The 11947-nt window shown below is 46.9% G+C and overlaps 1 long non-coding RNA gene across 1 annotated transcript in view; it reads left to right on the forward strand.

The window, feature by feature from the left end:
- Positions 1-10437, forward strand: part of LOC140908877 (uncharacterized) — an 18616-nt gene extending 8179 nt beyond the window's left edge. The window contains exon 3 of the long non-coding RNA XR_012158006.1: positions 9244-10437. This is a non-coding gene — a long non-coding RNA (uncharacterized lncRNA). The remainder of the gene's footprint in view (positions 1-9243) is intronic.
- The last annotated feature ends 1510 nt before the right edge of the window (positions 10438-11947 follow it).

The following is an 11947-nucleotide window of genomic DNA, read 5'->3' on the forward strand; positions in this document are numbered from 1 at the left end:
CCTGTTCTGACCAAGCCTGCTCTTCAGGATTCAGCAATAGAGCTTCCAGGCCGTCCAATGAAGAGAGCTAAGGTTCAGGTGGGGCAACCGTCTCTCAGATGATTCTGGGGAGATCAGATCTGGATGTAAAGGAAGCAGGAGCAGTGAACTAGTGTTGCCTCGGCGATGCTGGGGCTATGAAAATGACTCCATCCCAGTCCCACTTGATCTTCATCAGAACCTTGTGCACTAGCAGGATAGGGAGGAAAGCATAATACAGATGATCTGTCCATACTAGCAGGAAAGCATCCATGAGATACCCAGGGCTATGACCTTGCAGGGAGCAGAACTGGTGGTATTTCCTGTTGATCTGGGTAGCAAAAAGGTTGATTTGGGAAGTCCCCCACTGATAGGAAATGTCCCTTGTGATGTCTGGCTGAAGGGACCACTCATGGTGACTGGAGAAAGACCTGCTGAGGCAATCCACCAGCTGGTTCTGCACTCCCAGGAGGTGAAAAGTGTTGAGGTGGATTGAATGCACTATGCAGAACTCCCACAGCTGAGGAGGTGGAGGGGGAAGAGCGTGCCCCTCCATGCCTGTTGATGTAAAACATAGCTGTAGTGTTGTCCATGAGAACCAACACATCCTTGCCCATAACGTGAGGTAGGAATGCTTGACAGATTAGGTGAACTGCCCTGAGCTCTCTGACATTGATGTGGAGAGAGAGCTATTCTGGAAACCGGAGGCCTTGCGTCTGGAGTGGCCCCAGGTGGTCTCCCCAGCCCAGTGCCAATGTGTCCGAGATCAGGGACATTGAAGCTTGGGGCCACGAAAAGGGAACTTCCGCACAAACTGCATGCTGGTCTAGCCACCAATCCAGGGACACAGGGACTCAGGGAGGTATAGTGTTAACTGAGTCCAGATGATGACGACTTGTCAAGTACACGGTGGCCAGCCATGCCTGAGGTGGTCTGAGATTGTCTCGGATGTTGCATCATGTAAGTGCATGATGCCATATGGCCCAGAAATCTCAGATAGCTCCATGCTGTTGTAATCAGGTGGACCTTGAGGGACCTTATAAAGATTGCTTGAAACCAGCCTTCTGAGAGGAAGGCTCTAGCCTGAGTGGAGTATGTACCGCTCCGATGAACTCTATCCTCTGTACCAGGATGAGGGTAGACTTTTGCAAATTTATTAGTAGACCTGTAGGGGGAGATCTTAGTGGACCAACGGAATGACTGGACCACTACTGATAATTGGACTATCGATTATCATGCTTATTGCCCAGAGCAGCCAAGTCAGTAAGCCTGTATTGGGCCTGTACAGCAGCCTTAGCAAGAAGCCAGGAGAGGAGGAGGTTGAGGGGGGAGTCAACCCTGTGTCCTTCCTGATGAGATCTCTATTGAAATTGCTGAGGTATGTATTTTAGAAGAACAGGAAACTTATCTATATCTGCCCTTTGGAATGTGTTTGTCAGGGCTCTCAAGAGATGTGGACTCTGCTGTAACACATCTATCTAATTAATGGTTTGAGGAAACCTCTTGCTTAAACTGTGAAATTGTTTGCTTAACAAGTTTTTTTATTGACATGTTATTGTTACATTAACCCAAATAAATAAGGAGAGAAAGCACGGGCTAGGTGCAGGGGCCATCCCTAGGGGGGTGTGGGGTCCAGGGGACGCCAAGGCTGGGAGAGATGAAAGGCAAGAAGGACCCTGAGGCAGGGGAGTGATAAGGGCTGGCCCTGGCCTGGAGATGGCATTGGAGGACCCCACCCAGTGCTGGGAGATGGGAGAAAGGGCAGTGGAAGGGGGAGAAGTGGGGCACTGTGGGGACACCAGGGCTGGGTGACAGGCGAGGGATGGTGGAGACTGCTGGATGGCACTCACCTGTGCTAGGGGGTCCCCTGTGCTGGTGGAGGGTCCAGCTGGAAAAGGGAAGGATCTGTCCGAGTGGAAGAGCAGGGTCAGTCTGCCTTGGCACTAGTGGTGGGGGGCGCTAGGACCCTGCAGCGGTAGGCAACACCGGGAGCTGACAGAGCGGAGTGGAGTGGGCTGGGGCCGGGTCACTTGCTGCTGCCTGGTGGGCTGTGGGCAAGAAAAAGAAATAAACGGCTGGGCCAGTGAGTGCGGGGTGCGGGCCTGACCCCTGCTGCTGGTGCTAGGCCCCCTGCTAGACCCCCGGGCCGCTTCTCCCCCACCCCCCGCATCCCACTGAAGCGCGGGCCCCCCCAAAGCGCAGGTTCTGGGGCGGTTGCCCCGCTCTGCCCTATGAACAGGATGGCTCTGGCTAGGTAGATTCTTCAGGAACATTTCGTGGACACATCTTAGGGTCCCGTATGGCAGATAAAAGACTGGCCAATTGGACAGCTGTCATTGTACCACTCGAAAACCACTCAGGACTTAGGTAATTATTTATTTTTGGAGTGTTTTACTAACCAGTTGTGAACATGTGTAAGTGTTTGAGACTAAAATAAAGTGCAGCTTTAAGTGAAAGGACTCATAATGTTTGTGCCAGTCACCTGTTAGTTGGACGGCCTTGTCTCCACTGATTTATTTCTTACCACCACCTCAACAAGAGTAATAGTTACCGAGAGCTTTGGGTTTTAAGAATCACGATAACAGGTGTAGGCCTGGAAAGTCAACTGTATGAGGTGTATGCTGGACTCCACCTGGCCTTTGACTAGCCAGTTGTCGAGACATGGGAAGACCATTGCTCCTTGTCTCCTCAGAAGGGCCACCACTACCATCATGCATTTAGTGAAAACCCATGGAGCAGCTGATAGGCTGAACGGGAGTACCTTGAACTGGTAGTGTGTGTGGTTCACAACGAATCTGAGGAACCTTCTGTGGCCTTGGAAAATGTATATGTGGAAATAGGTGTCCTTTAAATCAAGGGCAGCACACCAATCCCCAGGATCCAGAGAGGAAATTATGGAAGCCAGGGAGACCATGAGGAACTTCAGGAGGGAACCTTGAGTTAGCTGTTGAGGTGGTGCAGGTCGAGAACAGGCTTGAGACGACCATGGGCTTCCAGAATTAGGAAATAATTGGAGTAGAACCCCTTTCCTCTCAAGTTTTGCGGAACCTCTTCCACGGTTCTCTCCCAAAAGGAGGGATTGGACCTTCTGGACCAAAATTTGCTTGTGAGAGGGGTCCCTGAAGAGGGATGGGGAGGAAGGGTGGGAATAGAAATTTGTGCATGGCATTCCACATATTAAAGTTATAGCAACCCATCAGAGCCTACTGGTTTGCTATCCTAAGGTGCAACCCCCCCAGGTAGCTTTTCCAAGTCAGAGCATGCCCAGATACAGGCTGTGATCCAAGAAGAAATCCTTTGGGGCAAGACTGGACGCCCCTTCATACGCTTCACAATTGTAATGAAGAGTTGTGTTGATTTTCAAAATGGCTTCATTCTTTCAATGTAGAAGGCTAATGCTCATCTGACATCCAGGGAGTGGAGCATTAATTTCCTGTTGCTAGCATGTGGCTTAGGAAAGAACACAGAAGGAAAAATGTCCTGGTTCACATGGAATTGTAAAACTACCTTCGGGACAAAGGCCAGGTGTGGTCGCAACTGTACCTTGTCCTTATAGAAGACCACATATGGGGCTCTGAGGTTAAGGCCTTAAGCTTAGACACCTTCCTGGCCGAAGTTATAGCTACCAAGAATGCTACTTTCCAGGAAGGGTAGAGGAGGGAGCATGTTGCTAAGAGCTCAAAAGGAGGTCCCATCAGTCTAGAAAGCACAAGGTTGAGATCCCAAGGGGGAATTGGCTGTTTTATTTGAGGAAGTGGCCCACCATGGGTTTCGTGAAAACTCAGCAACTGGCCGAACCGGTGTGGAAAGCTGAGAGACCATCCAGGTGCAACTTTATTGATGATACCGACAGACCTTACTGTTTTAGATGCAGCAAATAGTCCAGGATAAAGGGAATCGATGACTGTAATGGCGGAGTGTGTTTTTGTAATGCCCAAATGGAAAATCTTTTCCACTTGGTCAGATAGGTGGCCCTAATGGATGGCTTCCTGCTGCTAAGGAGGACCTCTCTAACAGGGTCCAAGCATGTGAGCGCCGAGAGGTTTAGCCACGGAGTTTTCTACCATGAAATGGAGAGACTGCAGATTGGGATGCTGGAGATGAACACCCAGGACCATAGCCAAGTCCGGGACCAGGGGCAGGATTATTGGCATGTCCACCGACAGGCCTAGAAGCATGGTGAACCAGTGCTGGCGAGGCCACGCTGGTGCTATTAAGATCATTGATGCTTCCTCCCTTCTGACCTTCAGCAGGACCATGTATACAAGTGGGAAGGGCAGGAAAGCATATAGTACATGGTCCTTCCAAGGGGGGAGAAAAGTGTCTGTGAATGAGCCCGGGGTGTGATTCAGGAGAAAAACTGGTCACACTTTCTATTGTACTTTGTTGCAAAAAAATCTATTTGGGGAAATACCCACCATTGGAAGATGTTGATCAGAACACCCAGGTGGAAGGACCACTCGTGTCTGTGAAATGACCTGCTGAGATGATCGGCCAGTTCTGGAATCTGGAACTTATGATGCCTCTAGATGTATCAAATGGACAATGCAGAACTCCTACAGTTTGAGGGCTTTCCAGCACAGGGGAGAGGAGAGAGCACTACCCTGTCTGTTTATGTAGAACATCGCTATCATGTTGTCGGTCAATACCGATACACATCTGCCCTCCAGATGGGCCTGGAATGTCTGGCAAGCAAGGCACACCGCTGTTAGCTCCCTGACACTGATGTGCAGTGAAAGTTCTGCCTGGGACCAGAGGTCCTGAGTCTGCCTAAATGCGCCCCCCAACCCATTGCCGACGCATCTGTTACTAGAGACCGCGAGAGTTGGGGCCTGGAAAAAAGCACTCCCACGCACACTGCTTGCGGGTCAAGTCACCACCTGAAGATTGAAGGTTGTCCCTGGGTGGTGCCACTGCACCTGGAACCAGCTGGGAACTGAGAGAAGACAGATCTCTCCTGCTGGACAGTAGTGGTGGTGCTGATCCCTATGCTGCCAGGGATACAGGCACCAGCAATGACAGCAGGTCCCTGGCTGTAGTGAATGTCTCTGAAATTGATGGTACCATAAACATACTGGTACTGCACTGTCTGCCAAAGACAGCGCCTCCAGTGCCAGAGACAGCAGGGCCTATGTAGGAACCGGGGTTGCTGGTACCAGCTGTTGTGGTGCCAAGGTAGAAGAATGGCCTGACTCAGGTCTCACTCTGTTCCAGTCTCCATGCCTCGCCATCTTTGGTGCCGGGGAGTGACTGCTCTCAGCCAGCTGCCTTTTGTGTTTCTTCTAGGCACTGGGGATGCAAACAGTGCCAAGACTCTTGCACAGTGGGAGGGGCACTCCGTACCGATGCTGAGGTACTTGGTGCCAAGTCCAAGTGACTCAATTCAAAATCAGGTCTCAATGCTGTCTTTCAAGCACTTGAGACAACTGGAGTGCAGGTCACTCAAGAGCATCAACTTACGGCAGGAGGCACAGGGCTTGAAACCCGGTGGCTGAGCCATGCCCTGGCACTAGGAAACAAACTTTGCAAACTGATGGAGAAAACTCCAAACACTTACTAAATAAAACTGAATATTTACAACTAAATCAACTATGTACACTACACTACAAAGAACAGCGAAAACCACTGGAAAAGTTTGCCAAAGCAAAGAGAGCAATTCCAGTGAGTGTCACAGGTGGTAAGAAGGAACTGAGAGGGCACAGCATTGGCTGGGCCCTTGATAACGGCGTTACGAGCATGTGGCACCAGAGGGTGCCAGAGCTGACCCGACGGATACCACTGAGGGAAAAAATTCTGGTGACTGTGCTCAGGGCATGCACACACCTACATCGGAATGGACATGTGCAATCACTCAAAGAAGAACTCAGTATTAGCAGAGAAATGGACTAGATGACCTAACAGGTTTTTTCCATCCCTAATGTTCTATGACTCACCAGCTTTTACTAGCATATGGAACAAATATTCTGCCAGTGATGCTGCCTAATAGTTTTTTGCATGGGCAGTGAAGAATTATTTTTCCATATGAAACTATGTGCGAAATATATTAATTAGGAAAAACATGGACTTAAAAAGCAGTCTGGGAAGTGAGCTGGAAAATAAAGTCTTCTCAGTCCTTAGTCCATCAGCTGAAGTCAAGAAATTGAATGTTTTCTACATCTTTCCCACCCTTTCTTAATCTGAATATTTGTAGGTAACCTTTTTTCAGAATAAACATCTTCATTTTGGGCCTGTATAAGGCAAATCTGGCTACCCATTTTGTGTGGAGCTCCTCAATCATACTGTGTATATGACTTAGACTGCTACAATAATGTGTCAAAGATATATAGTTTAGATTTTGTTTAAGTGATGGAGTCACAGATGTGGTGTTTTGAGGAAAATATTACAGAAATACATTTTGCTTCACTTAAATACCCCTCTGCTCCCCTCTCCCCCGACATACAATGTCAAACTTGTACTAACTGCTGAAATAAAAACAAGTACCCAAAAGCTGATATACTATGTGATTAAAAAAGGGGGGAAGACTTTTCCCAGGAGACTCAGACTTTAAGGACTATTGCAATTACCTAGTCTGACCTCCTGACATTGCAGGCCACAGAACCTCACCTACCCACTACTGTAATAGACCCTTAACCTCTGGATGAGTTACTCACGTTCTCAAATCATGACTTAAATCTTTAAGTTACAGAGAATCCACCATTTACTCTAGTTTAAACAAGCAAGTTACTCCTTCCCCATGCTGCAGAGGAAGGTGAAAACCCTCTAGGGTCTCTGCTAATCTGACCTGGGGGAAAATTCCTTCCCAACCCCATATATGGTGATCAGTTGGACCCTGAGCATGTGGACAAGACCCACCAGCCAGACACCTGGGAAAAAATTCTCTGTAGTAACTCGGAGATCTCTCCATCTAGTGCCCCATCTGTGGCTATTGGGGATATTTGCTACTAGCACTTGCAGATAGGCCGCATGCCATTTTAGCAGTCTCATCTTACCATCCACCTCATAAACTTATCAACATCAGTCTTGAAGCCAGATAAATTTTTTGCCCCTACTGCTCCCCTTGGAAGGCTGTTTCAGAACTTCACTCCTTTGATGGCTAGAAACCTTTGTCTAATTTCAAGTCTAAATTTGTTGATTGCTAGCTTACATCCATTTGTTCAACATTGGCGCTTAACTAATTCCTCTCCCTTCCTGGTATTTATCCCTTTGGTTTATTTACAGAGAGCAATCATATCTCCCCTCAGCCTTGATTTGGTTGAGCTAAACAAGCCAAGCTCCTTGCACCTCCCCTCATAAAGTAGGTTTTCCATTCATCTGATCAAACTCGTAGCTGTTCTCTGAACCTGTTTCAGTTTGAATTCATCTTTCTTAAACATGGGAGACCAAAATCGCACACTGTATTCCAAATGAGGTATCCCACCAGTGCCTTGTATTATGCCAATAATACTTCTCTGTCTCTAGTGGAAATATCTTGCCTGATTCATCCTAGGATTGTGTTAGCCTTTTTCATGGTTGTGTCACATTAGTAGCTCATAGTCATCCTGTGATCAATCAATACATCCAGGTTTGTCTCCCCATCACTTCCAACTGATAAGTCTTCAGTTTATAGCAACAATCTTTTTTTTTAGTCCTTAAGTACATGACTTTGCACTATTAAATTTCATCCCGTTTCTATTCCTCCAGTTTTCAAGGTCCTCCCCATCTTATATGGCATTCTGGTCCTCCACATTGGCAATACCTCCCAACTTTGTGTCATCCATGAAAAAGGGTTCCAACTGGAGAGACCAGCCCAAAAGACTATGGGAACACAGTTCCTTCTAAAGAGTTGTGGGGGATCGGGGGTAGCAAACCCGGGCGCCAAAATTTGTCTTGGGTCAGGGTCTCTAAACCAGGAGGCCGTGCCCTTGCTACGATCCGCCCTTTTGTGCTCCCTGTCCACCTCAATATTTGGGACCGTGACTTACTTGTAAAGCTGGACACTACCCTCTATTTTAATATATAATGGCCCAAAACCCTCCCCCACCCACCTTACCCTCCGCATTACCATTGGTATGGCAATCCTTAGAGCCTGTATGGATTGACCAGTCGCCCCTCCCCCTAGAAAAGCTGAAAGCGCTTCATTCACTTGTACAACAATATTTGCATGCACAGCGCTTGGAGAGCTTCACTAGTTCTTGGAATTAGCTGCTGTTATTTTGGCCTTTCAATTTTTTGCTGATTGTCCCTTTAATTTAATTGTGGACACCCATTATGTTTATCAGGTAATTGATCATTTACCCCTTGCCCTCAGTACCCCTCAGGTCGATGCGGACCTTCTTTGCCAGTTTTTGTCCTTACAGTATCTCGTCACCACTCGTAATTTCCCTTATTTTGTTGCTCATATTTGCAGTCATACCCCTCTGCCTGGGCTACTCACTGAGGGCAATGCGCACGCTGATCGCGCATTACGTGGTCAGGTAAATTCCTTTTTTTCTGACCCCATCGAAAGCCATTCCTTTTTTCATCAGTCTGCCTCTGTTTTGGCCCGACAATTTCACATTCCTGCTGATCACGCACGTTCTATTGTTCGTTCCTGCCCCCACTGTGCCGCTGCTGCCCCTACCTTTTCTTATGCCATTAACCCCAGAGGTACCGCAGCGAATCAGCTGTGGCAAATGGATGTCACTCACGTGCCACAATTCCGCCCCTATTCGTTTTTACATGTTTCCATTGATACCTATTCGGGATTCCTCTGGGCAACCCCACAGTGTGGGGAAGCCACTCCCAAAGTTATTCACCATTTGCTAGCCTGTTTTGCTGTTATTGGTCGCCCGAGCCAGATAAAAACGGATAATGCCCCAGCCTATTGCTCCACAGCCCTCTCCACCTTTTGTGCCCAATGGGATGTCCATCTCAAACACGGGCTCCCTTATAATTCCACAGGCCAAGCTATTGTTGAACGTGCAAATCGCACGCTAAAAACCTTGCTTGACAAACAATTAAAACAAGGGGAGCTGCGTCTCCGAACCTCAGGAGACATTCAGCAACAATTGCATGTCCTTTTGTTTACTTTAAATAATTTAACACTGAATACAGATCAGCAGACCCCCGCGGATTGGCATTTTCATAAGTCCGAGGTACTGGAAAGACTGCGTGTCTATTATCGTCAGCTGCCCGATCTGCAATGGTTAGGCCAAGTACCTTTAATTACTTATGGTCGGGGATATGCTGCTGTGTCTCTCCCTGCAGGACCGTTGTGGGTTCTGGCCCGGTGTGTGCGACCGGCACTGAAACAGCATGGCGTGGCACCAGGGGCTATCGAACCCCATACCGGAGTTTCAGCTGACCTTGGAGGAGAACGCAGTGCCTCCCGGGTCGACAATGGTGGGACGGAGACAGAGGAGACGTAGCATCCCAAGCCAGCCCGTGACATGGGGAGTAATGAAAGCATTGGTCGCCGCGGCTCAACGAAGACTGGCAGCAAACCAACAGCCAGAGACTCCTGAGACTCTGTTTGTGGCCATTCTCACCCAAATCACTGCCAAATCTGTATTGATTGTGTGCCTTATGTGCCTGCTATTTCCTGTAGGGGTTGACTTTGGAGCATCTCCTCTGTTACAGGCCCGAATGACATATAACCTATGGGAAAGATTGGCTTCAATAGCAAATGTTACCCACTTTTATTTGATTTTGTAGCAGCTGAAGAATTGTTAGGTACGTGCCTTATTCCAGTATGTCATCACCCTGAGGAAATAGGGAATGAGACGATGCTCGCTGCTTACGTGAACCTCTCTTCCCAGTACTCTAGCATGGCTAATTGGGGCCCGGCCAACTACATTTTACCTTCTTGGGCTTATTTCTTGCTGTTGCTGTGTGCAGTGTATTTCCTTTTTGTTAAGGCTTTGTCAAGACCCGCCCTGGCAGGCTCCACGAGCTATGACCTTGTCTGTCCGGGAGTTAATTGGCTTGCAAAAGCAAATTGATGGCTACCATGAGATGGCCAAGCACAAATAAACAAAAAAGGAGGGGATGTAGCATTCATGCAAGGTTCATGCACTTGGCAACATTCAGGGCACACCCGGAGTGTTGTGTAGGAGCAGTGCACACACAGCTCCTCTCAAGGGCATGAACCTTGGAATCTCGCCCAGATGACATGAACCGTGGGAAGCCTCCCAGGACTGGGCTCAAGGCCCGAGAGCAAGGAATGCGGTAGATAGAAATTGATAAATAAGAATATTAAACAAAGCCAGTGTATTCCTTTTATCTGTTGGAGTATGTAATGCGCAGGAGGAGGGAGAGAAATAAAGGAGAGGGTGGAAAGCTGACAGGCAGACCAGCCCGTCGGCAGACCAGCCTGCTTGCTTGCTTAAAGCCTTGTTCTGTCTTGTATTTGGACCGCAACATTTCCAGCCCTACATTTCTACGGTACTATGTTCAGTTTTACATGAAAATAAAGTTTAGTTCTTTCCACATATTTACATTTCTACAGCACTAATGAATTATTGAACAATACATCCACTATGATTAGAAAGCCACTGGATGAGTACTAGTATATGTGTTGAGATACATGGCAAGTGTTTTAGAACACTCAATAGAGTAACGTCATGGAAATTAATAGTATTACTGACATGTAAAGTTTCTCATGTCCATATGAGTTTGCAGTGTTAGGGCCATAGTTAGTACTTGATTAAAATATGAAACTATGAATTTAATTAAATCAGAGGCAAATATACATTAAATATAGCCGTAAGCTATTTTACTTGATCCTCTAAGCTCTGCCAGGATACCGTGCTTACTACCATTAATAACGTTATTTATTTGAATGGGACTACTCAAATTGTAAGCATTATATCTGGTTATGTCTCTCGGAATGTGCACCATGTGAGCACTTCAACTCCTGTGATAAAGGTTTTTCCTTTTATGAACTGTTCATAACATCTAGGTTATTCTGTTTACAAGTTAATTGATAGAAAATGACTACCAAATGTAATAAATTAGCCAAATATAAAAGCAGGTTTATCGGAAATCAATTGGACAAATCATAAATTAATGCTACTGCATGCTCCTTCTCCTCCAAAAAAGGGGGAAAAAAAAGACACCGACTTTTATACACTGGCTAATGTTCTGTACACACACTGTTCGATCAGTGGATAGATGAAACAACTTTCTGAAAACTGAGGAGACAGTGAATGTATAATGAATGTTTTGACTTCACCACAAAAGGGAGAGGACATTGTTCTTTCTTTCTTTAACCAAAAATGACAATTAAAGCCTTGTGGAAAGATTCATAGATTCATAGATATTTAGGTCAGAAGGGACCATTATGATTATCTAGTCTGACCTCCTGCACAACGCAGGCCACAGAATTTCACCCACCACTCCTGCAAAAAACCTCACACCTATATCTGTGCTATTGAAGTCTTCAAATCGTAATTTAAAGACTTCAAGGAGCAGAGAATCCTCCAGCAAGTGACCTGTGCCCCATGCTACAGAGGAAGGTGAAAAGCCTCCAGGGCCTCTTCCAATCTGCCCTCGAGGAAAATTCCTTCCCGACCCCAAATATGGCGGTCAGCTAAACCCTGAGCATATGATTCAAGATTCATCAGCCAGATACTACAGAAAATTCTTTCCTGGGTAACTCGGATCCCACCCCATCTAATATCCCATCACAGGATATTTACCATGAATATTTAATTACCAAAACCATGTTATCCCATCATACCATCTCCATAAACTTATCGAGTTTAATCTTAAAGCAAGATAGATCTTTTGCCCCCACTGCTTCCCTTGGAAGGCTATTCCAAAACTTCACTCCTCTGATGGTTAGAAACCTTCGTCTAATTTCTAGTCTAAATTTCCTGGTGGCCAGTTTATATCCATTTGTTCTTGTGTCCACATTGGTACTTGATGGGAACACTGAGCCTTGGGATTGCTCTGGGGGATCAGATTGTTG

The sequence above is a fragment of the Lepidochelys kempii genome, chromosome 3 (assembly GCF_965140265.1).
Source record: "Lepidochelys kempii isolate rLepKem1 chromosome 3, rLepKem1.hap2, whole genome shotgun sequence".
Taxonomy (NCBI): domain Eukaryota; kingdom Metazoa; phylum Chordata; order Testudines; family Cheloniidae; genus Lepidochelys; species Lepidochelys kempii.